The sequence below is a fragment of the Pinus tabuliformis genome, chromosome 9, assembly GCF_031772625.1.
Source record: "Pinus tabuliformis cultivar Carrire ecotype Pingquan chromosome 9, CPIR1, whole genome shotgun sequence".
In the NCBI taxonomy this organism is placed as follows: domain Eukaryota; kingdom Viridiplantae; phylum Streptophyta; class Pinopsida; order Pinales; family Pinaceae; genus Pinus; species Pinus tabuliformis.
This window is the reverse complement of record NC_142307.1, coordinates 23,751,108-23,775,582: the sequence shown is the minus strand read 5'-3', so window position 1 is coordinate 23,775,582 and position 24,475 is coordinate 23,751,108. Positions and strand designations below refer to the sequence as shown.

The 24,475-nt window shown below is 41.1% G+C and overlaps 1 protein-coding gene across 1 annotated transcript in view; it reads right to left on the bottom strand.

The window, feature by feature from the left end:
- Nucleotides 1-24,475, bottom strand: part of DEX1 (defective in exine formation protein (DEX1)) — a 320,259-nt gene that overhangs the window by 84,315 nt on the left and 211,469 nt on the right. The window lies entirely within an intron of this gene.

Sequence of the window (24,475 nt, the reverse complement as noted above, 5' to 3'; positions counted from 1 at the left end):
TGCAAGCTTCAGCAACTCCACCACCTGCAAGGCAAACAAAAAACCAAAGCATTCAGTTCATCAAAAGCAAAAATAAAGCAAACTACCCAAAACAGAGTTTGAAAAGCAAGTCAAATGCAAACATTACAAAGTGGGTTTTTGACAAGTGAAAAATTAAAATCTTTTGTATATAAACCATTTCTCATGTTTAAAAAAGTTCATTTGCATCTAAAGGAGAAAGAGGGAACAAGAGAAAGGTCGTGTTGGAGAAGAAGAGCAAAATCGCAGCAACTTAGGCAAGTTTCAAGGGTGCGGCGCATTGGGTCGTGGGCGTAGCGCATTGGACCGCCCTCTGCAATGTTAAACTTACATTGGCACAGCGCATTGAAGTGGCGCAGCGCACTAGGTTTGTGGCGCAGCGCACAGGGCTTCAAGCCGGATTTCACCTACAAACTCCCAAATTTCAAAATTCGCTCAATCCTCAGGTGTTCAAGTCAAGCATTTTCCCACTGCTAGTGAATGAGTTTCTCTTAAAGTTTATGGTGATTTAATGAGAAAAATTTGAAACCCTACCTCCTTACCATTTTTGCCAAAAAAGAGTTGCATAGGTTTTACAATTTGTGTTTTTGCTGCCAATTCTACTCTATCACTCCCTCACTCTTTGATTCCCTCATTCATTTTCCAGTTTCATCAACCCATTCCCTAATCCCCATATCCTTAAATTTACTATCCCTAACTCCCACTATCCCAAACCCTAGTTAAAGATCCCCGAACACTAATTGTTGTCCCAAGAACCTAAATACTATTCCCTAAACCCCCTATTCCCAAAAAAACTTGTCAACAACATTCCCAAAAACCCTCATACACTTTCCCTCCACAGTCCCTCATACATTCTCATCCTTGACAGCAAAAACCTAAAGACACCATAAATCTCTTCATACTCATCTAAGAAAACTCAAACATGGAGTCTGATCCTTCCTATGACCGAGATGAGGAGACACTTAGTGATTCTTCTAGAGAAATGCATGCACCAAGGAGACCTCACAAGAGTGGTAAACATACACAAGAGGAGCCTACTTCACTTGCCGAGTTGCAGGCCTGTCCTCTTACTGTCACATGTTTTCAACACCAATCTTGTTATCAGTTCTATGAGATGGTAGAGAGAGTCTAATACCATCATGAGTTGGCTAGGTTGTTTGTGCTCCTTCTTCATAATGGCCAAGTCACTCTAGCAGGTGTCACATTCACCTTAACACCTGAGGCTATTTCTCTAGCAATTAGCATTCCAAATGTTGGTGAGCAGTGGAATAAAAGGCAGCAGATTGATAGAAAGCAATATGAGCCTTACATCAAGGCTGGTTATCAGAGGCATCTCAGCAGAGTTTTTCCCTTCAGATATCTGAAGGACACATATGCTCCCTTGATGAAACTCATAATTAAATATTTCAGCTGTAAAGGCCGGTTTTCTCGCCTGTATGCTTATCGTATCAAATTGTTGATGCACTTCACTAGGATGAGAATGATGAATCTCCCCTATTTTATTTGTCGAAACATTGAGAAGATGACCACCCTAATGCATAGAAAGCCTCCTCAGCAGCAGTTAAACAATATATATCATTTCGCACTAATCAAAATTGTGGTCATGCATCAGCTTGGTTTACAGAACATCTCATGGGAGGATTTCATCTCACATGAGGTCTTCACAGGTCCTCAAGTACCCCCAGCAGTTTTTCATGAGACAGGAGGACCTTCACATCAGCAGGAGATTCATGAGACACAAACCACTAGTGTGCCAGTGTTTGTCACTTATCAAAAGGGCACTAGAAGGTTGTTTGCAGCGGCAAAACGAGTATTATCTCCACCCGGGGTGGAAGGGGTCTCGTTTCCTCCATCAGCAGAGTAGGTACAAGACAAGGGCAAGTGGCCATTACATGATGAGGGGCCTTCAGGAGGGCAAGAGACGGATTTCATTCTTATTTAGGATGATGACACCGATTTGGGCTCACAAAGCTCAAAGCTTAGAGAGATCATTCAGGAGCATCAAGATGACATACAGCATTTGTCTCTCAACCTAGAAAGAGCCAAGTGGATAATCAAATATCTAGAGCAAAGAAACAAACAACTAGAGGATCAACAAACTATCATGGAGCTACAAAACATACGAGAAAACTAGCAAGCTGCCAAAAGGAGGAAAGTCAAGCTCACAACACTTGAACAAGAAATCAATGCTGATCGTGAATCTTGGCTTGAGAGGGAAAATATCCACTTGGAAAAGATGCTAGAGAAGGCCAACTGAGAGAAAAATATGTTGAGGCACATGGCCCATCATTACTTGGCAAGAAACAAAGTGTGGAAGGCAAGAATCAGGAACTTGAAGGCCAAGTTGAAGAAGGCATCAAGGAAGCGAAAAGAGCAAGATAGACTTCAGATCTTGGCTGAGGCTTCCTTGGCCCAACACAGCACTTGATGAAGGACACTCAGCCCAAATTTCAAGAAATTTGGGACACTTTTTGCAATTTTGAAATTTTTGGCTTAAAAAACAAGGTTTTTGCCCGATGCGCCACGCCACCTAGCACGCGCTTTTGATGGGGACCTCCTTTTGAGGAAAACAGCATTTTTGGAATTGTCATGGAAAAATATGCATGCTTACAAATGGCCAAAAAATTTTGACAGGTTTTGAGCCTCCAAAAAGGTCAAAAACACCTCAAAAATGACCTTTCTGCCCCTTTTTGGACACACAGGAAGCAGTGTTAGGAGAACTCAGTTTTGGAGGGGCAAATGGAGGCCAAATTCAAAAATTCCACTTGTGCTGGAACCAATGTTTTTAAAACCGGAACCGGTGACCGGACCGGTCCACCTAATGAACCGGTTTACCGACCAGAACCGGTCTAACCGGGACTGGTTTGGTCTAAACGAACCGGTTTTAGAAAAATACATTAAATAATTATTTTTTAATGAAAAAAACTATTTTTAAGATTTAAAACCATGATTCCAAGCCAATAGAGACAAAATATGCAAAGATTGCTCATTTATATACCATGTAAAGGTGAATATATCAAAATGGCACCGAGTGCAATACATATCATCGACAAAATGCATAAGCAATGAGGCACAAGTACAGATACACAAATATGGCACAAATTTGTGCATTAGTCCATTTACTGCCTAAAGCACAATTTCTAAAACAGTCATCTTCAGTCAGACTTTTAACACACAAAACACTGGTAGCCACATTTGTTTCACTGTTATAAAGTCCTTTTCCTTATGGTCTCAGTGTCATTCAAAGGCATGTCATTACTGTTATACATTCATCAAAGCATAAAGATTAGTGCATATTTCAACTCTGGTACAACCTTCAGTACTATGAATTACATGTACAGTGCTTATGGGCAGATGTATCGTTCTAATAAACAGGCTTTTCCACATACTACTACTACAGGTAATCTCTGAGCATTTAATCATGCATTACTTAGTCAACAGAGGCACATCCATCAATATACCAAAGTTATTGTAATTTAACTTTAAATCTTCCACAGGTAGTTTGATGCTCCCAGCAGCCGATATAGGGAAAAATGTTCTTCAGATCTCTTGTCGGTCCTTGTGTCATTGATGAAAATTCAAGCAACACATGATGCAAATATGGAAGTCTACAGAAGATCCCATCCCCAAAGATAAATAATTTAGCAGTAAATCTAGAAAACAACAATGAGTCTGTAGATTAAGCTATTCTATTTTCCATGCCAGTTATTGACAGCTTTGTTGCACAGCTAGCAGTTTGTTTTACTAGCACATCCAACAGATGAAACATATTTTAAATTCAAGAAAGTTTGTGACTCGGGTTGAAGAACAAGGAGTGGTTCACTCTAGTTTCTGTGCTAGGATCCAGAAAATTTTGGATCACATTTAAACCCCTGTTTGTCAGCAGCTACAGACAACATCGTTGTGTATTTCATTGTGTACTTTGTATAAGAGCACAGATAATCATGAAAATGTCACATTTATATGCAATCAGTATAAATGAGTGAATGGTTGCCTGACAATTTAAACAAGGACCCCTCTATGTAGCCACGGGAAAAGTGGAAAACATTCTGTATTTCATTGTGTACTTTGTATAAGAGCACAAATATTCATGATAATGTTATATTTCCATGCAATCAGAATAAATGAGTGAATGCTTGCCTTCCAATTTAAACAAGAACTCATATGTGTGGCCATGAGAACACATTCTGTGTATCACGTTATCATGTATGCAAAACAAGTTCAGTTTAGTCACTAGTGGCAAAATGCAACAGTTGTAAGGTCACTAGTTCCACTGTCGAGAAACTTTAATTCATGCTTTCCAGGTTGACATGCACATTTGCAGTAATTGCTATAGTTTGAAGGTTTCAAGGGCTTCAAACTTCTTCAATTCAAACATACTGGTTGTAGGCATGTAGCTAGGGCTCCGTCCATTTCTCATATACTTGAATACCTTGCACAGTGATGAAGATCACAGGTACTATGAGCTGTTTAAGCTGATGCAAAACCAGTCTTTTGCAAGTTATGGTGGGCATGCCTAAAACCGGCCGGTTTGATACAAACCGGCCGGTTCCGTCCTAAACCGGCCGGTTTGATACAAACCGGCCGGTTCTGCCCTAAACCGGTCGGTTCTGTCCTAAACCGGTCGGTTTTCACCGGTTAGGGCCAAAAATTGGAGAAACTGCCTTTCCAACCGGGTTTTTTGGCCGGTTTAGACCGACGGCCTTGCTAACCGGTCGGTTAGACCGGTAACCGGTTTTTAAAAACGGTTTTAAAAACACTGGCTGGAACGTAGATAGGCAGTCCTTTCCAACAAGCCCACTTGGAGCAAATTTGGACACTGGGAAGGCCTCCAAAGTCAGCTGCAAAAAGGTGCTACGCATAGGGAAATCAGCGCTGCACATTGGAGGAATTTTGCTCATTTTTTGCCAAAAACTCTGTTTTTCGCCTAGTTTTTTCACAGTTTGACTTTTCTCTTTTAATTGTCAAACTCATGATGTAATTTATGTGACATGATGGATTTTGATGTAATTATGCTAAATTTTCACTCTTAGAGGTAGCATCCATGAAAAGGTAGTTTGCAACTGAATGAATCAGTTCCCTAGTTTTTAGAGGCAAGTTGTTCCATTGCCTACTTTTTAGTTCTCAGTTTAGATTTTGTTAGAACAACTCCTAAACTTATGAGCTCAACCCCTAGAGGCTAGGATGAGTTGTTGGTTGCCTATCTCTTGTAATTTTTCAGTCATTAGCATGGTTGGAATTTTGGGAAAGCTTGGAGCTTCATTGTATATTCATTTCCGCAGTTTGGCTAAGGAATAGACCAGGGTTTGCAGCACTTCATGGGATTCATGTGGCATCTTGCTTTGTTATTGTGTTTTCTTCTGTAATTGTAAGTTTACATATGTTTTATGTATGTCATTATATCTCTTTGCTTCATCTTAACTAAATCAAACAAGGATAAAGGTAGAATACATTGAAAGTGCAGTGCTCTACCGAGGGCTTGTTTAGTTATTTATGTTTTCAGTTGTTTTAAAAGGATCTCTGAGTTTTTCATGCCCTTTTCAACTCCTCACCTGTTAAAAGCTCTCCATCTCACTCAATTTGAAGTATCAAATCACTTGCCTACCTTGCCCCATTGAGATCTCTGCAAAACTGAGCCTCATTCCCCAGACCCAAATCTGCCTTTCACATTTGAGCCAACAAAACATCATCAAAATCAATCAAACACTTATGTACACATACCTAGCCTAAAATCAGTCATCACATTAGTCATCTCAAGCTTTCATTGGCCATCTTTTATGAGATTGATAAGGAGAGAGCCCTCTCTCGACCTGGTATGGCTAGCTACCAGGTTAAGCGTAGTTTGATGTTACCCTAGATCCTACCTTTCTCAACCTGAGGTCGATTTAGGCCCTAACTATAACGAATAAAATATATAAATAATATAAATATAATGTAAAAGATAATAATCATAAATAATAGTTAGTTAAGCTAGTAACTAGGTTGAAGAGGCATGTCTAATAGGACATGACTCTTCATGAAGAAACACTTGCTTGGTATATAAGCAAGCCTCTCGTTCTCATTTGTAATTCATTATCATTATTCATTCTTATTCACATATTTAATATAATATTTATATCCTTAATGGATAATTTGATATTCCAAGTCTTTTGGAGTAATTAATCTTAAGAAGGAACTTTGTTCGCTTCATGTGGTATCAGAGCCACGTTGGTTGATCACCAGGCCTTTGGCTATCAACCTATCATCAACTTCGTTGTTGTCATAATTGAAGTGTTTCACTACATATTGGGAGATTCTCCATTTTTTAGGTCTTTGGCCATTATTTAAAAAAAATTAATAAAAAATAAAGAAGAAGGGTATATAAAAAAAGAGGAAAGGAAAATAATATTCCAAAGAAAAAAAAAAAGTGAAAAAAAAAAAAAAATATATATATATATATATATATATATATATTATATAAAAGGGTTTTAAAGTATTGATAAAAGTGCATAATAAAGATAAGCGGGAATCTTTTCAAGTATATTTAAAACTTTTTACAACCCATGGTAATTGCCCATGGTATTTTAGAAAGTTAAAAGAAAAAGAAATAAAAACAAAAAACAAAAGGAATACGTTTTACTTTTTACGTGGAGAACATTTTAAGGGAGGTTTTAAAAACAACCCACGGTAATAGCCCATGGTATTTTAAAAGTTAAAGAAAAAACAAGGACACAAAAGCTCTTACGTGAAACGTAAATATTACTTTTTACAAGAGGTTTTAAAAACAACCCATGGTAATAGCCCATGGTATTTTAAAAGTAAAAGATATTTTGATAACATTGGAGAAAAAAGGTGTGATCTAAATAATTTTAATCGTTCAAATCTAAAGATTGTGACTGTACCAAGAGTCACGTCTCATCCAAATTAGTCACGACTCATCCAAATTTTCGAAAAAAAAATATTATTATAATTATAAAAAAGGATACTATATAAGCCTTATATAGTTACATATAAAATGAAAAGTGGGTCTCAAAAAAGTATATATAAATTTTATATAATTATAATTTTATAATATATATAAATTAAAATTATATAATATATATAATTTATAATTATATATAAAAAAAATATATTATTATATAAAAAAAATTTATTAAAAGAGTGCAAAGAAGAAGAAGAAGAAGAGAATATTTGAAATATATATATATATTAGATTTTTATAAGAGAGAAGTGGAAATATATTTTACAAATTAAGAGAATATATAAAATTTGAAGGAAAAAAAAAAGGTTTTATATAAAAAAAACTATTATAAAAAAAGAGTGATTTAAAAAGGTATTTAATATTTAAAGAGTAAAATGGAGGCTAGTAATGAAAGGTTTCCTAAAACCTTTAGTAAAAGTGTTGATACACTAGTAGGAAGAGATATCATAATCACTATCAGTCCTGCTGAAAAAAGTAATTATGTTAGTCCTAAATGTGCTAACCAATTGGTGATTCCTGAATCAAATATTGTTGAAAAGAATACTTTTGGCGAATATGACAAACAATATGACATAAGCAATTTACACCTAAATATTGGAGATTATACTTTTACCTCAAAATTCACCGTGAAAACCTTACGTTTTTTCGATAGTGACATTGATAGTGACATTGTCTTGGGGTTACCTTGGATGGAAACTCTAGGTTCCTTTATTCTAAATACAAAGAAGAAATTTTTAACATTTTCTTACAAGAAGAAGAAAATAATGCTCCAAGATTTTACACTAAAACCAAATTCAGTAACACCAGAAGATATCTCAGATATTTCAAAAGTAATGTCTCAAGAAGGTAAAAAGCTATTTCAAAATATGCAAAAAAAATTGACAAAATCAATGTTGACAAAAATGAAGAAGTTTCTCAATTTAAAAAAAGATATCTCAGATATTTCAAAAGTAATGTCTCAAGAAGGTAAAAAGCTATTTCAAAATATGCAAAAAAAAATTGACAAAATCAATGTTGACAAAAATGAAGAAGTTTCTCGATTTAAAAACCATAGTGAAAAATTGCTGACACAAATTAAGAAACTTAAGAAGGATAAGAAGTCATTAGGAAGCCAGGTCCAACAGCTTATCAAGAAGGAAGCATCAAATGTAGGAATTCAAGTTGATGACAAAACAACAAATATCGATTCAGTGAATGTCACAACTCAGGAAGAAGACGAGCAAGTTGAAGAAAACACACACTTGGATGTTGCAGTTCAAACAATGAACATCCCCAGTGAATGTTTCATAACCAACTCAACAACATCTTCGCCGGAAGAAAATATAAAAATTGGCACATGCCCAGTAAGGAAAAATCAAACAAAAAAAGTTCCATATCGGCATCCAAATCATGAGAATAGACGAATCAACCATACTACATATTTGAACCAATCAGAACCGAAACAACAAACTAATGTTCCAAAAAAGAGTAACGTAACCTCAACCCAGTGCTACGAGGACAAGTCCTTACAAAGTTTTAGTGATCAGAATGCTATAAAGAAGATTAATCTAGGATGGTCTGACCCCTTCTCAATGCGACAATTTTGTTTGTCACTAAGAAGATCATATCAGCTTGTATCGACGAAGATGACTGTTCCAAGAGAGAAAGACCTTCAAAGCCGAAAAAGAGATCAAGCTTTTTTTCATCGACAAGCTTTGAGGACAAAGCTTTTTGAGGAAGGAGGCAATGTAACGAATAAAATATATAAATATAATGTAAAAGATAATAATCATAAATAATAGTTAGTTAAGCTAGTAACTAGGTTGAAGAGGCATGTCTAATAGGACATGACTCTTCATGAAGAGACACTTGCTTGGTATATAAGCAAGCCTCTCGTTCTCATTTGTAATTCATTATCATTATTCATTCTTATTCACATATTTAATATAATATTTATATCATTAATGGATAATTTGATATTTCAAGTCTTTTGGAGTAATTAATCTTAAGAAGGAACTTTGTTCGCTTCACTAACAGTTCCTAGACCCAAGGACAAGTCAATGGTCACTTCAAAATGGCTTTACAAAATCAAAAGCATGGAGTTGATGGGAGTGCTAAAAATTTCAAGGCCAGATTCGTTGCTCGAGGCTTCTCTCAAATGGAAGGAGTAGACTATGATGAGAGTTTCGCACCAGTTAACCGATATACCACCATCTGTTCAGTCATAGCCCTTGTTGCCTCGCAAGGATGGAGCCTACACCAAATGGATGTCAAAACTGTTTTCTTGCATGGCTCACTTAAAGAGGAAGTCTATGTAGAACAACCCGAGGGGTTCGAAGTTCAAGATCATAAGACACATGTATGCATGTTGAAAAAAACCCTCTATGGTTTGAAGCAAGCCCCTGGGGCTTGATATGAAAGAATTAATAGTTACCTTATAAAGTTGGGATTCACAAGGAGCAATGCTGACCCGAACCTATACTTCAAGGTTGAAAAAGACAAGCCTCTCATTTTGGTCCTTTATGCAGATGATCTCTTTCTGACAAGTGATGACCCTCTCATTAATCAATGCAAGAGGGATTTGGCTTCCGAATTCGAGATGAAGGACTTAAGACTGATGCACTACTTCCTAGGGCTGGAGGTCTGGAAAAACCGGGGTGAGATTTTCCTTTCTCAAGGAAAATACATTGTGAAGCTGCTTGAGAGATGTGGGATGGTGGATTGCAAGTCTGTGTCTACTCCGATGGAACTCAACTTCAAGAAGTTGTGTAGAGGTGTTGTTGGGCCCGGATTAGTGAACCCTTTCGAGTATCGTCAACTTGTGGGGCCCCTAATGTTCTTGGTAAACTCTCGTCCTGACATATGCTTCATTGTGAACACATTAACCCAATCTATGGTTGAGCCTCATGACATTCATTGGATTGTTGCTAAGAATCTCTTGAGATATCTCCAAGGCACATTCCACTATGGACTAAGATACATTGTCAGGAACTTGAGGCTACAAGAATATTCAGATACTAACTGGGCTAGCAGTGTGGTGGATCATAAGATCATGTTAGGGTGTTGCTTCTCTTTGGGGTCTACTTCAATATCTTGGATGAGCAGGAAGCAGAAATCGATTGCTTTAAGCACCATCGAGGCCGAATACATTGTTGCAAGTATGGCCTGTTGTGAAGTTGTTTGGTTGAGGAAGCTCTTCAGTGAGTTATTTGAGCATGTGCTAGATACCATTGTGATCTTCAGCGACAACCAGAGTGGGATTCGCCTATCAGAGAATCCTATGTTCCATGACCACTCCAAGCACATTGATATCATGTACCACTTTATCTGGGATATGGTACAACTGGGAGCAATAAGGCTCCAACACATCAGGATGAACGAGCAGGTCGTAAACATTCTCACGAAACCTTTGGGGAAGGTCAAATTCTTAACCTTCCAAGAGAGACTTAAATTCATGGAACGACCCTCCTATGAGGGTCCCGTATGAGTTGCACACTGCGCTCTAGGAGCTCTTGGGGGCTTGGGGTACTTCTTGGAGCTATGAGTGACCATAGGGTAAGTGGTTCACCTTCCCCTAGTGGTACGCTAGATACAGGGTGAGTGGTTCACCTTCCCCTGTGATACCCCATGATGGTTGACATGTGTGTAGGGTGAGTGATTCACCTTCCCCTACAATTGTGGACACATGTATGTAGGATGAGTGGTTCACCTTCCCCTACGATTGACATATGCATAGGATGAGTGGTTCACCTTCTCCTATGGCATATGAGTAGAATGAGTGGTTCACCTTCTCCTGTCGACGCCCCAACACACATCCTACCCATGGAATCTGAGACTTATGGGAAGTACCTCTCATTTGGACAATGAGTTGAGAAAAGATGGTTAGGGACCATAGCACTACCAATGGACACATCACGTACTACCATACTCCCTATGACTAGGATGCATGGTGTTCAACAACTTGATCTAGGATCACGGACTAACTTTTGTCAGTAGAGAGTGGTATGATCTTGTTACTCACTCTCGATCACTTCTTCATTATTACTTCTTGCTTAAGCAGAGCAGTGCAGAGCATAGCAATAATGACAGAGATGGTACATGATAATAGGATGGCATGATGATGACAGATGGATTGGCAGGTGGAATTCTCCCCAGTTGAGAGGGAGTGTTAAAATTGGCAACTAGGGCCAAAATCCACCTTAGGAAAGCTCATATGATAGAGATGATTATTGCACTGGATTCTACTTTTCGAGAGGTCCAATTTTGATATATTGGACCTCTCGAAGATGAGGGCAGTCTTGGATATATTGGTCCTTGTTTGATTTTGTTCAAAGGTGCCACTGCTCTAAAGGGCAATTATGCCACTACCGAACCACCGTCCTCTAGTGGGAATGCTGGAATTACTTTGAAACCAATTGCAGACGGACTCGACAGTGCCCCGGAACTAGCTTACATGGCAACGGTGGACGAGGTCCTGGACATCCGCCGTGAATTCCTACCGACTTCAACGACCGCAGTCGCAGAGCAGCAACACAACAAGGACCCCGGGGAAGCCAAAACGCCACTGTCCAAAGATTTCAACAACAGAGGTCCACTAAAGTACTTACAGCAGTGCCACAATATAGGTGAGAATGTATACAACCCCACCGATATTGCATTAGAAACAGATTTTGCTTTCTGGACATCCCAACTTAGACAAATTATGAGGAAAATGGAACACCTAGAGGCGGAAAATCGCAGGCTGCAAGCCGACATTAGCACTTTGTCAAACAGAGTTCTATCAGTAGAGGGAGACAACGCATCTATCAAAAAAACACTACAGGAATACTAGGAACAAAGTGTGGGGCAGAATTCCGACGAGATTTTATAGGCGGAGATTAGAGATCCTAAAAGCAAACAGGAGGAAATTAGATCCCAACAAATGTCCTTTAAACAGGAAACGGAGTCGCATATCAACACATGGGCACAGGTGGTCAGAGGAAAGGACAAGGCCCCTCCGCTCATAGCGGTGGAGGAAGTAGAGCAGGCAAATCTCATGGAGGAAAGAACCCGACGAGCAAGAGAATTAAATCTTAAGGTAAGAGGACTCCCTACACCTCCCTCCTCAGCGGACCCAATGGAACCGGGGAACAAGTTTCTATGCAACACTCTCGACATGCCAGACATAACCTTGGACAAACCCTGGATGGGGCAGGACTCTACCCTCTTCCTCAGGTTCTGTGACTCCCCGGATAGACTTCGGGTACTCCGAGCCAAGCGGAAGCTATTCTCTCTTCCGAATAAAGTGTTTCTAGATGAAGACCTCACAAGAGCTCAAGTAGTTGAATTAAAACAGGCCAGGGAACAGGTTGCGGCAGCAAGACAGGAAGGGAAATGGGCAGTGATTAGAAACCTTCGGGCAGTTATTCAGGACACCTTCCCCCCAAGATGGGCATCCCGTTCAGGTAGCTCCAAATGACGGGCCTGAGCGAAGAGAAGGCGGGGCACGGATCTCTCGGTTCACTGCTGGAATGGCAATGGCTCCTTCTAGTCTTCACCAGGCTTACTTTATGAAGCCCTTAGCTCAGCAGACATCCTCCTAGTTACCAAGACTCATGCGAGCCCAATCCGACCTCTCCCCGACATTACAGGATACCATTGGACCGCAGTTTGCAGACAGAAGACACAGAGTTCAAGAGGTGTCAAGGGATCAGGGAGTGTTGCTTGCCTTGTCCATGATAGCCTCAGAAGTAGAGTATCAGTGGTCGCGACCGATGAATATGCCAAATTCATGTGGATTCAGATAGAGTATCAGTGGTCGCAACCGATGAGTATGCCAAATTCATGTGGATTTAGATCAGAGCCAGAACATCACCTCCGAGAGACATTTATGTCACAGTCTATTACTTCCCACCTATCTCGTCTTCCTACACTATTCACAATATCTCAGACAGAGACCCTTTTACAGACCCACACTCTGACATCACTACGTTTTCGGCAGTAGGGGACGTCATTCTCATGGGGGGACTTTAATGCTTGGACCAAAGACCTCCAGACTCCTATGCACGACCGAACAGAGGATATATTTTGCACTCGGGGGATTGACCCGACCACGATCGGCATGCACCGAACCTCCAAGGATCACTTGGGACCCACCACAGCCTATGGGAGATATCTGCTACAGTTGGAAGAATCTCATGAGCTGGTAAGTCTGAATGGCCTACCATGTTTCCCATCCTCGCACTTCTTTACCTGCAGACCATTTGGAGGCGGGGCAAGTGTGGTTGACTACGCTATTGCAAACCCAAATCTCCTCCCTTACATCAAATATTTCTCGATCACCCCCATCCCTCTCGCAGATCATGCACTTCTCTCACTCTCTCTGTAGTTTGACTTCCCGAATCCATTTCCTACTCTTCCCCGTAGCCCTCCCAGGACCACCTTCCGATTTGAGGAGGTTGACCCTGATCTCTTCTCCTCTATCCTCAGACGGACACTCCCATCAGAGTCCCAATTCACCTCTCTCAGCTCTGCCAAGGACAAATACCAGTGCCTCTCATATGCAATCTAGGAAGTTGCACTCCAATCCTTCCCCCATTCTACCCGTACCGCCACCACCTCCTGTAAACCGGGAAATTGCCCTATCAATAAATGGTATGACTAGGAATGCAAGTCTATGCATCAAGACCTCCGACACACATTTCGGAACTCCTTACCAACATACCCAGACCTCTGTTCAGCCTACCATCGCCTCCTTCGCCGCAAGAAGCGCCTTTTCATTGCCCATAGGAGACAAGTTCTTTCTACTCTCCTCCTTCGCTCCCCAAAAGATTTCTGGGGGACCATCCTTTCTCGGCACTCACCTACCCCAGTCGACCTTGATCTTGCCTCAATGTTCTCTCACACCTCCCAGCTGTATGACATTCCTGGGCAGCATCTGATTCAGGTTACTTCCCCCCCACCTCCTGCCACCTTTTCTCCGACAAAGATATCAGAGAGGCATTATGGACAATGAATAGCAGCAGGGCGGCAGACGAAGAAGGCTTCCAGGCAAAATTCTTCAAGCATGGACTTCGCCCCCTAGTAGGATATATCTGGTGGACTTTTTCAACCAAGTGGTTGGGGATGGATTTCTGGATGGTTGGTCACACCACATTATCTACCCGATCCATAAGTCAGGGCCTACTTCTGACCCCAACAACTACAGGAAAACCATGGTTGGGCACACATTCTCCAAGCTATATGCTACAGCACTCCACAGCACACTCTCCCATTTCCTTGAGCAGAGACAACTCAGGGCCAAGGGCCAAGCAGGATTCTGCCCAAGGCCACCAAACGATCGACCACATCCTTACTCTTCGTGCGGTGATCGAGGAGGCTAGGCATCGATCCTCTAAAGTGTATTGTTGCTTTGTAGACTTCCAGAAATGGTTGGGCACACATTCTCCAAGCTATATGCTACAGCATTCCACAGCACACTCTCCCATTTCCTTGAGCAGAGACAACTCAGGGCCAAGGGCCAAGCAGGATTCCGCCCAGACCACCAGACGATCGACCACATCCTTACTCTTCGTGCGGTGATCGAGGAGGCTAGGCATCGATCCTCTAAAGTGTATTGTTGCTTTGCAAACTTCCAGAAGGACTTTGACTCAGTCCCGAGGGAAAATCTTTTCCAGAGGCTAAGAGAGATTGGCGTTTCCTCAACTCTCCTGATAACTATCATGGGCCTCTATGAGCCCATCCTTGGCCGTCTTCGCACAGTCAGAGGAATGGCAGATCTCATCCAAAGCACCATTGGAGTCAAGCAAGGATGCCCCCTTTCTCCTACTTTTTTCGAGATCTATATCGATGAGCTTGAGTCCTTCCTCCGGGAGCATATCGAGGATACAGATGGGTGTCTTCTTCACCAGGTCCTGATTTCCATCATCCTCTTTGCAGACAATATTATCCTTATTTCCTCCTCCCAAGAAGGCCTTCAGAGACAGCTGGATGCTCTCGCAGCTTTTTGTGACCGGAGGCATCTAACTGTGAACTTGGGTAAAACCAAAGTGATTATCTTCAATGGAGTCAAGAAAACCTCAGACTTCCACTTCCTATTTAAAGGAGAAGAGATCGAGATTGTCAGCACCTATACATATTTGGGAGTTCAGTTTTCAGGGCCTCGCTTCAGCCTGCGGCCAGCCCTTCAACCTCGGATCAACAAAGGGTATGGCTCCCTAGCCCTTCTGGAGAGGCAGTGTTTCCGGCACCATTTCCAGGACATCTCGTCCAAAATGAGCATCATGGACACTTTGATTCGCCCCACAATGCTTTAAGGCTCAGAGATTTGGGGTCCCTCTCTCCTAGAGTCAGATTGGGCTTCAGCGGAGCGGATCCAGACCCTCCTTTTGCGTCGTTTCATTAGGTACAAGCAAACAGTTCCTCAGCACATCATTCTAGCAGCTTTCGGGGCTCAACCTTTCTGCCTAGAGGTGATATTCAGGTTAGTGTTGCTCCTGCACAAGCTCCGAGGCCTGGCAGACACGAGGAAGGGTCATGACAGATACCCATATTTAGCATATTGCTCCTCGGAGAACATCGCCCGTATGCAAACAGGTCGATCCAAATGTTGGTAAACCGGTGTGACAGAGTTCCTGGAGGCTTCGGGAAATCCAGATTGACCATCTCCCTCTTTTTCAGTACTCTATGAATCCTCCAGGCCACCTCCTTCCCAATCAGCAAGAGCTGAATAAAATCATTAAGGAGGATATTTACAAACGATACATTCAGACTACATGGACCAATCCTCCCAATGGGTTGCATCCAAAAATGGCCTTCTCAGTGGAGCATTGCCTGGAGATCTGGGATGGGCTCATCATCAGACCCCAGTACATGTTCCAGCATTGGATGCATGCCCTTAGAATCCCCCTCAGGCAGCTCAGAGTTGGATCTCACAAGCTCCGGGTGGAGATAGATCACCACATCGATAGGGCAGATAGGATTTGCCAGCTTTGTCACTTACAGGAGATAGAGACAAAGACACACTTCATCTTCGGATGCCCTGCTTACTACGAGATTCGAGGTCGTTTCCATTGTCTCTTCAGGTCTTCTCAGACTTTGACCAACATCCTCAGATATGTTGATCAGAGAAGCCTTGCACTTTATCTCCAAGAGGCCTTCAAATTTCGAGCCCGATTTCTTTAGCCCCCCACCAGATCGGACACCACGCAGAAGATCACAGACTTCTTTAGAGCGCTACCATCAGCGAGGGGCACCAAAAGAACCATTGACCAACCCACAGACACTGAGACCAAATCAATGCGGTCCCGGGGAGGCCGACCCACTAGACTGCACCAGCGCTCCAGGATTGGATCCACCCCTGGGAGGCACCCTAGAACCTCCAAGCGACAGCAGTGACAGCCCAATATGCCCACAGGACAGCAGACTTTGACAAGCTTCTCTCAGTTTTCTTCTCTCGACCTCGGATGTTAGGAGTAGGAACACGGCAGGAGACTCCTTCCCCCCTTTTCTTCTTCTTCTCCTCTGCTTCATCACAATGCTTTGTTTCGAAGCCGAGAACTTCTAGCTTCTACATTTACATTTACTTAGATTATAAATGTATTTTCTACTTTTTAAAAGAAATGTTAAAGGGGACCGTTTGGTCCACCGGCTTGGAATGATGTAATCATTGTAACCGACAATCTCGTTGATCTATTATGGTCATTTGTTGGACATTAATAAAATTATCTTATCTTATCTTATCTCATCTCTCATGCACAAATTGTCAAGGTCGGCCTCAGTCAAATGTAGGCTCAAGAAACCCATTGGATGTGTCTCATCACCCTCAACGAATTGTATAAATAGGAGTGACATCTCTCCTCATTTGGACATCAGTCATCACATCATTTCATCTCTCTTTTCTCTTGATTGGTTCATATATTAAAGGGGACCGTTTGGTCCACGGCTTGGAATGATGTAATCATTGTAACCGACAATCTCGTTGATCTATTATGGTCATTTGTTGGACATTAATAAAATTATCTTATCTTATCTCATCTCATCTCTCATGCACAAATTGTCAAGGTCGGCCTCAGTCAAATGTAGGCTCAAGAAACCCATTGGATGTGTCTCATCACCCTCAACGAATTGTATAAATAGGAGTGACATCTCTCCTCATTTGGACATCAGTCATCACATCATTTCATCTCTCTTTTCTCTTGATTGGTTATATAGCTTGGGCAGCCTCTCTCTCTTCTTCGCACGTGCGGCAGGAGGCCGAAAATTCTAGGGTTAAGTGCAAGCCGAATCTCAGGAAAACAGACCAATGTTGACCAGGGATCATTTGACCTTCTTTGACTTCGGTATTCAAGGAAAAATTTCAATTTTCCTAGGCCATGTTTTTGGGCACAGAAATCGAGAAGTTTTGGGCAGTTTGACCTACATTAACTTCAGATTTGACCGCAAAAATTACAGTTGTATTTCTCTCCTTTAGCTGGATTTGACCGAACAGCTTTGGGCTGACTTTGACTCTCCTTGAAGGTCGAATTGGACTACTGTTGACCGAGTTACTTGGAGGACATTTTGGCACTGATTTGACCAACATTGACTTTCTGGTTAGGGCTGCAGTTGACTTTTGTTGACTACTGATTTTGACAAGGTTGTTTTGACTATGTATTGGGCAAGTTAATTTGATCTATGCCCACAGGACAGCAGACTTTGACAAGCTTCTCTCAGTTTTCTTCTCTCGACCTCGGATGTTAGGAGTAGGAACACGGCAGGAGACTCCTTCCCCCCTTTTCTTCTTCTTCTCCTTCTCTGCTTCATCACAATGCTTTGTTTCGAAGCTGAGAACTTCTAGCTTCTACATTTACATTTACTTAGATTATAGATGTATTTTCTAATTTTTAAAAGAAATGTTAAAGGGGACCGTTTGGTCCACCGGCTTGGAATGATGTAATCATTGTAACCGACAATCTCGTTGATCTATTATGGTCATTTGTTGGACATTAATAACATTATCTTATCTTATCTCATCTCATCTCTCATGCACAAATTGTCAAGGTCGGCCTCAGTCAAATGTAGGCTCAAGAAACCCATTGGATGTGTCTCATCACCCTCAACGAATTGTATAAATAGGAGTGACATCTCTCCTCATTTGGACATCAGTCATCACATCATTTCATCTCTCTTTTCTCTTGATTGGTTCATATAGCTTGGGCAGCCTCTCTCTCTTCTTCGCACGTGCGGCAGGAGGCCGAAAATTCTAGGGTTAAGTGCAAGCCGAATCTCAGGAAAACAGACCAATGTTGACCAGGGATCATTTGACCTTCTTTAACTTCGGTATTCAAGGAAAAATTTAAATTTTCCTAGGCCATGTTTTTGGGCACAGAAATCGAGAAGTTTTGGGCAGTTTGACCTACATTAACTTCAGATTTGACCGCAAAAATTACATTTGTATTTCTCTCCTTTAGCTGGATTTGACCGAACAGCTTTGGGCTGACTTTGACTCTCCTTGAAGGTCGAATTGGACTACTGTTGACCGAGTTACTTGGAGGACATTTTGGCGCTGATTTGACCAACATTGACTTTTTGGTTAGGGCTGCAGTTGACTTTTGTTGACTACTGATTTTGACAAGGTTGTTTTGACTATGTATTGGGCAAGTTAATTTGATCTATGTACTCTCTCTCTCTCTGCTGAACTATTGAATAATAATAAGAATATTTGATCAAAGGGTTTTCCCCACATTGGAGTTTTTCCCTGGCATCCACCAAATTTTGTGTCCTCTTGTCTTGGCTTGTCTTTATTAGAATAATGCTATTTTAGTGTTTAATGCTCATTCGGTTTAGCAGTTTCTTAGAAGAAACTTCTTGTTTCTATTTCTTAGTAGAAACTTGTTGTTTCTATTTTTGTAAATACACTTGTATCAGAGCTCGTGCAGTTTTTTTTCGAAATAATTTTTCATAGTTTGAAAAATTTAGTGCTTCATTTCGAAATTGCTCTTCTGTGGAGAATTTTTTTCTTTCTTCAGTTTCCATTTAGGATCACTGTACATTTAGGGTAACAGTGAGTAAATTGAAAGGTTTTTTGTGTTTGTGGGATTCTTTAATCTCTTGCAGCTGCATGTCAAGGGTTCTAAACTTGCGTGGTTGTAAATAAGTGTCGCGAGGATCTGGATTTGGGCCATTCTGTGGAAGCTGGTGCCTTCAATCGATCGATCGTGTGGACATAGCACAGAGCACCATCATTTTGGCATTGATCTAGGAGCGGACAGTTGATCTGGGTGCACGGCGGTGTTATAGCATGACAACGGTCGTGAGGAATTACAGAAGTTGTTCGTTGTGTTGCAGCAGCATCATCATTAAATGCCTCCGCAACATTTACAGTGATCAATAAAATAAACAAGAGTGACCAGAATCGAAACCGCGATCATTCTTCCCATCGCTCTCTGTCTTACGGCTATTTTTCTCTTTAACTGTGTAACTGGGTGATCGTTGACTATGTGAATCCATTTGTTGCATGCCGAAACGACGCGTGTTTGACAGCCCAGAGACCTCGACTCCTGCTCGGTGGTAGATCCGCAGGCAGAAATCACAACTCAAATCATTTCTTGCTGGGCGTCCCAACTTTTGTTGGAATTTCGGCGTGAACACGAACGTTTTTGTGGCACGGGATTGCGGGGCCGGATATATATCAGACTGTCGCCCTCAGACTCAAGGAGTGACACCAGGACACCATATACGACCTCTACTAGTTTAATCGGAATTGCAATGTCGCCTTCACATTTGGAAACACAGCGACTGCTCCATTCTCATTTGTTCTTGCCAGCTCTAACCGTGGGTCATACCTACGCCTGGAAATCACAACAGCGCTGTGATTTGACAAAAAAAAAATCAGAGGTGCATTCCTGTGTACCGATGTTTCCATTGTCACTGTTTTTGTGCAGTGGCAAGGGTGCTGGACATGGTAATCTGGGGCCAGTACAGCTTTGTTAGGAGTTGGATTATATTGAAGATTTTTATTGATGTCTCCATCCAGTGCCATGCGAGCCCCCGCGTATGTGCGTAGCAGGTTGTAACAACCAGCATTTGTGGAATCTGCGTTTATCTTCCATGTGGAAGGATTATTTTTTTTATCATGGCTTCAAGGGTTAGATTGCACGTTGTTGTTCTGCGGCCCAATTTGTTGTTGTATTTAAAATTAAAGTTATTCCTGGTCAGTGATTATTTACGTGCTTCTCAGTGTTCGATCCTGCGTGGAAAAATCAGCATTTGGCATTTCTTCTTGCCTAAGCCTCTCAGAACGATTTTTGGTTCTATTTCATATTTACACCAGCATCTGTCAGATTTTGTCCGGATCAGCCGGCATCTGCATTGAAATTCATGCCGGACTCCTTTATTGTTTTCTGTGTCTTGGGAAACATGCAGATGGCCTCACTAACCAATCTGACGTTGGAAGGCAATCAGTGCTTTAATGGCACAAATTATAACATCTGGAAATAGAGAATGTTGACCATTTTTTAATATAGGCATCTTGACCAGCTTGTTTTGGGAAAAGAGCTCAGTCTTGGTACACCTGGTGCAGATCAAGATAAGTTTGATGATCAAAATCAAGAGGCTGTTATGCTTCTCAAACTCTCAGTAACTGATGATCAGCTACCACAGATTCCTTCCGGCAAGACAGCGGCCGAAATCTGGAAACATTTGAAGGAATTGCACGAGACATCCGACAAGAGTAGAGCTTTCTTTCTAAAGAATCAATTGTTCTCCATCATTATGGACGAACATATGTCTTTACAGGAACATCTTAACAAGATTAAAGACATTCGACATCAGCTCGAAGCCATTGGTCGGACCATGGAGGAAGAAGATATGGTAGTCATCATTCTGAAAAGTGTACCGAAACCTTATGAACACTTCACAGAAACACTCAACATTACCACCCTATGTTGCGGGGGAACGCTCCCCCCCCCCGCTCCCGCTCCCAATCCGCACTCCGGACGGGAGCGGGTCGGGAGCGCGCTCCCTAAAAAAAAATTCACTCCCTGCCTTTTCGGGAGCGATTTCCGGAACGTTTTGCCTTTTTTGCAATTTTTTTTTTGTAGTAATGTTTGAAATGCAATTTTTGTTTAAAGAAACAAATAATTTTTGAGTGGGGCAGCTTAATGATCAAGTCTAGTCCCTAGTATTGATATGCTATTCATCGTAATGTTAAATTCTTAAAGTAAAAGTGGCATTCTCCTTAATATTCATTTTCAGCCTTTTACTTAAATTTTTAACATTACCATGAAATGACTCGGGATGTTTGAGAGTGGTTCCGGCCTCATTGGATTTCATATGGAGAAAGTAGAATTTTAGATTTCATTCAAAATCCAGCAGACTTATCAGTTTTTCAGGATTGAGGGATTGCAATGTTTCCATTGAATTTTGTCATGTATTAGGGTATGGAACTCGTATTTAATCAAGAGCACCAATCCCTCTATGTACCTTGATGTTAGTGACATTGGTTGTCGAACTCCTCTATCATGACCCTCCTAAAAATGTAAGCATCACTCAAACAAAATCTTGACTTGACATGCTATGCTTGTTCTATCTTATGTTAATGCTTAGAGGGTGATATTAATGACAAAGATCCCTATACAGATACAGAGGTAATGACAAAGATACCTCTACATATTAATGCTTAGAGGGTGATATTAATGACAAAGACCTTGATTTTCCAACAAGACTAAAAAATTAGACATTTCTCGTGGTGGCAAGAGGCCCAAGCATAAGAAATAGATAATAGATTTACTTCTCTTTTCTAGTTTCTAGTAACTTTTATAACTATTGACTCTTTCATATTTATTACGATATTTTTTAAACAATATATGACAATTTAATTTTGAAGTTGGCAATTATAACTCATTAGTAATGAATTATGAATATGATGCTTCATGAAAGTTGAAAGTTGTTTCATTTCATTTCATTTGATAACATTTCATTTCATGTTAGATATTATTTGTTGTAATGGTTACACTTAGCCTACAAGTACAACTTTGGTGATCAATGATGATAAATGCTATATATTGAATCTTGAAAGCTTGAAACTTTATGATTGATGAATCATGAGACTCAATATGTTGTATGTTACTATGTAACTAACTTGTGGGCGTGGTTGATGAAGATTATAACTTCTAGATGATTGTTGTTGTATGGTTCAATCTAAGTTTTTTTATGTTTTTTATATCTAATTCATTATTCCACATGTTTTTGTTGACATATATGTATCAAAATATAAAATATATATATATTATATAAAACACACTCCGGGATTCGCTCCCAAACCGGGAATTTCTTAAAATGTCGCTCCCGCTCCCAAGTAACATTGTTAGCACCACTAATGTTGATCTGAAGTTTCCGGAGTTATGAACCAAACTCCTGTCGCAGGATCGTTGGAAATAGTAGTTTGGTAGTGGTGCTTCATCAACCTCCTTAGAAAATGCTTTTCCTACCAAATATCAGTCCTCTCAGTCCTTTCAACAAAAAGGTTCTTCAGTGTTCTAATCCCGCTAAGAAGAAAAATGTGCAGTGTAATTACTGTCACAAGTTCGGCCACATGAAGAAAGATTGCCGACAGAGGATTGCTTCTGAACAGAAGAAACAGGGAGGGTCTCATCAGACAGCGAATGTTGTAGAACATTCCGAGCAGAGGGAATCTGCTTTTTACGCCTTTATGGCTAAGAGGTCCTCAGATCATGCCCCTTCTGCCTAGTACATTGACTCTAGTGCATCACGTCATTTCTCTCACAGGCATGACTGGTTTATTGACTTCTCATCTTTCAGTGATTTCGTGGTACTCGATGGAGGTGAGGAGTACACAGTGGTTGGCAGAGGTACAGTTCAAATCCAGTCTGGTGGGCGCATACTCATCTTCCTGAATGTGTATTATGTTCCTGGTATGGAAATTAATCTGTTGTTTGTCAGCCAGATTATGAGGAACTCTCCTCAGCTCGATGTGGTGTTCAGTGCACACAAGTGCTCCATTATTGACACGGAAACTCGTCTTACGTTGTTGTTGGCCTAGAAGATCATGGCCTATACAGGCCTCTTGACACTGGTGATTCTCCAGAAGTGGCTCTAGCAACTCGTGTTTCTCCCATCAGCACTCTGTGGCATTAGAGATATGGGCATCTAAACATTTAGTATCTCTCTCAGCTATCTCGGGAAGGACTTGTGTCAGGGTTACCTAATATTCAGACTCAGCAATTGGGAGTGTGTGGCGCCTGTCAAGCTAGCAAGCAACATCGGTCTCCATTCAAGGATGGAGAATCTTGGCGCGCATCTAAGGTACTCCAGTTAATTCATGCCGATATTTGTGGTCCTATGAATGCATCTTCTGTTACTGGTTGCAAATTTTTTTGCTTATTATAGATGATTTCAGTAGAAAGATGTGGGTGTACTTTCTAAAACATAAATCTGATGTATTTAGTATCTTTCAAAAGTTTAAGTCCTTAGTTGAAAAAGAGTTTGGTTGTAATATCATAACTCTTAGGACAGATAACGGGGGGGGGGAATTTTGTTCTTCTGCTTTCTCCAACTTCTGTGATACCCATGGCATCAAACGCCAGTTAACTACACCCTACACTCCTCAACATAATAGTGTTGTCGAACGTCACAACCGTACAGTTGTTGAAATGGCTCGTTCCATGTTACAACACAAGAGTGTTTCGAACAAATTTTGGGCTAAAGCAGTGTTTTTTGCTGTCTATCTTCTTAACCAGTCTCCTACTCAGGTTGTTAAGGGGAAGACTCCAGAAGAGGTTTGGTCTAGTCGTAAGCCTAAGATCAGTCACCTCAAAGTGTTTGGCTCGGTTGCATATGTTTGGATTCCAGCTGCTAAGCACTCTAAGTTGGATTCCAAAAGCCAAAAACTCATGATGACAAGGTACAGTGATCACCACAAGGCCTATAGGCTGATAGATATAAACACTGGTCATCTTAGCTTCAGTCGGGACGTATTATTTGATGAAGACAGAGGGTTCTTTCAGTCTCCTCCTTCTGAGCAGTGCTCTGGTGATCAGCCTCACAGTGTTCTTCTTCCATTAGGTGCACTCCCTGAGCTTCCTCTAGAAAATAATCCTCCTCTTGTTGCTCCTGTTGTTCCTAAGCCTCCTCTACCTACTCCTGATATTGGTTCTTCTACTCTCTGGCCTAAATGGTGGGCTAAAACTATTGGTGATCTCCAGGATAATGAGCTCCTTGAAGGTAGAACTTCCAGAAATAAGAGCAAACAACATCCTACAGTCAATTTTGCTCTTATGGCTAACATACACAATGTTTCTGAGCCTCAAAGCTATTCAAAGGCTAAGGGTATACCTGAGTGGGAACAGGCTATGGACGCTGAATTCCAAAGTCTTCATAGGAATCACACTTGGACCCTTTTTGATCTTCCTACAAGGAAGAAGCCCATTAGCTGCAAATGGATGTATAAAGTGAAATACAAAGCTGACGGAACCCTAGACAAGTATAAGGCTCGCCTTGTTGCTCAAGGGTTTTCATAGAAGGAAGGCACAAACTATG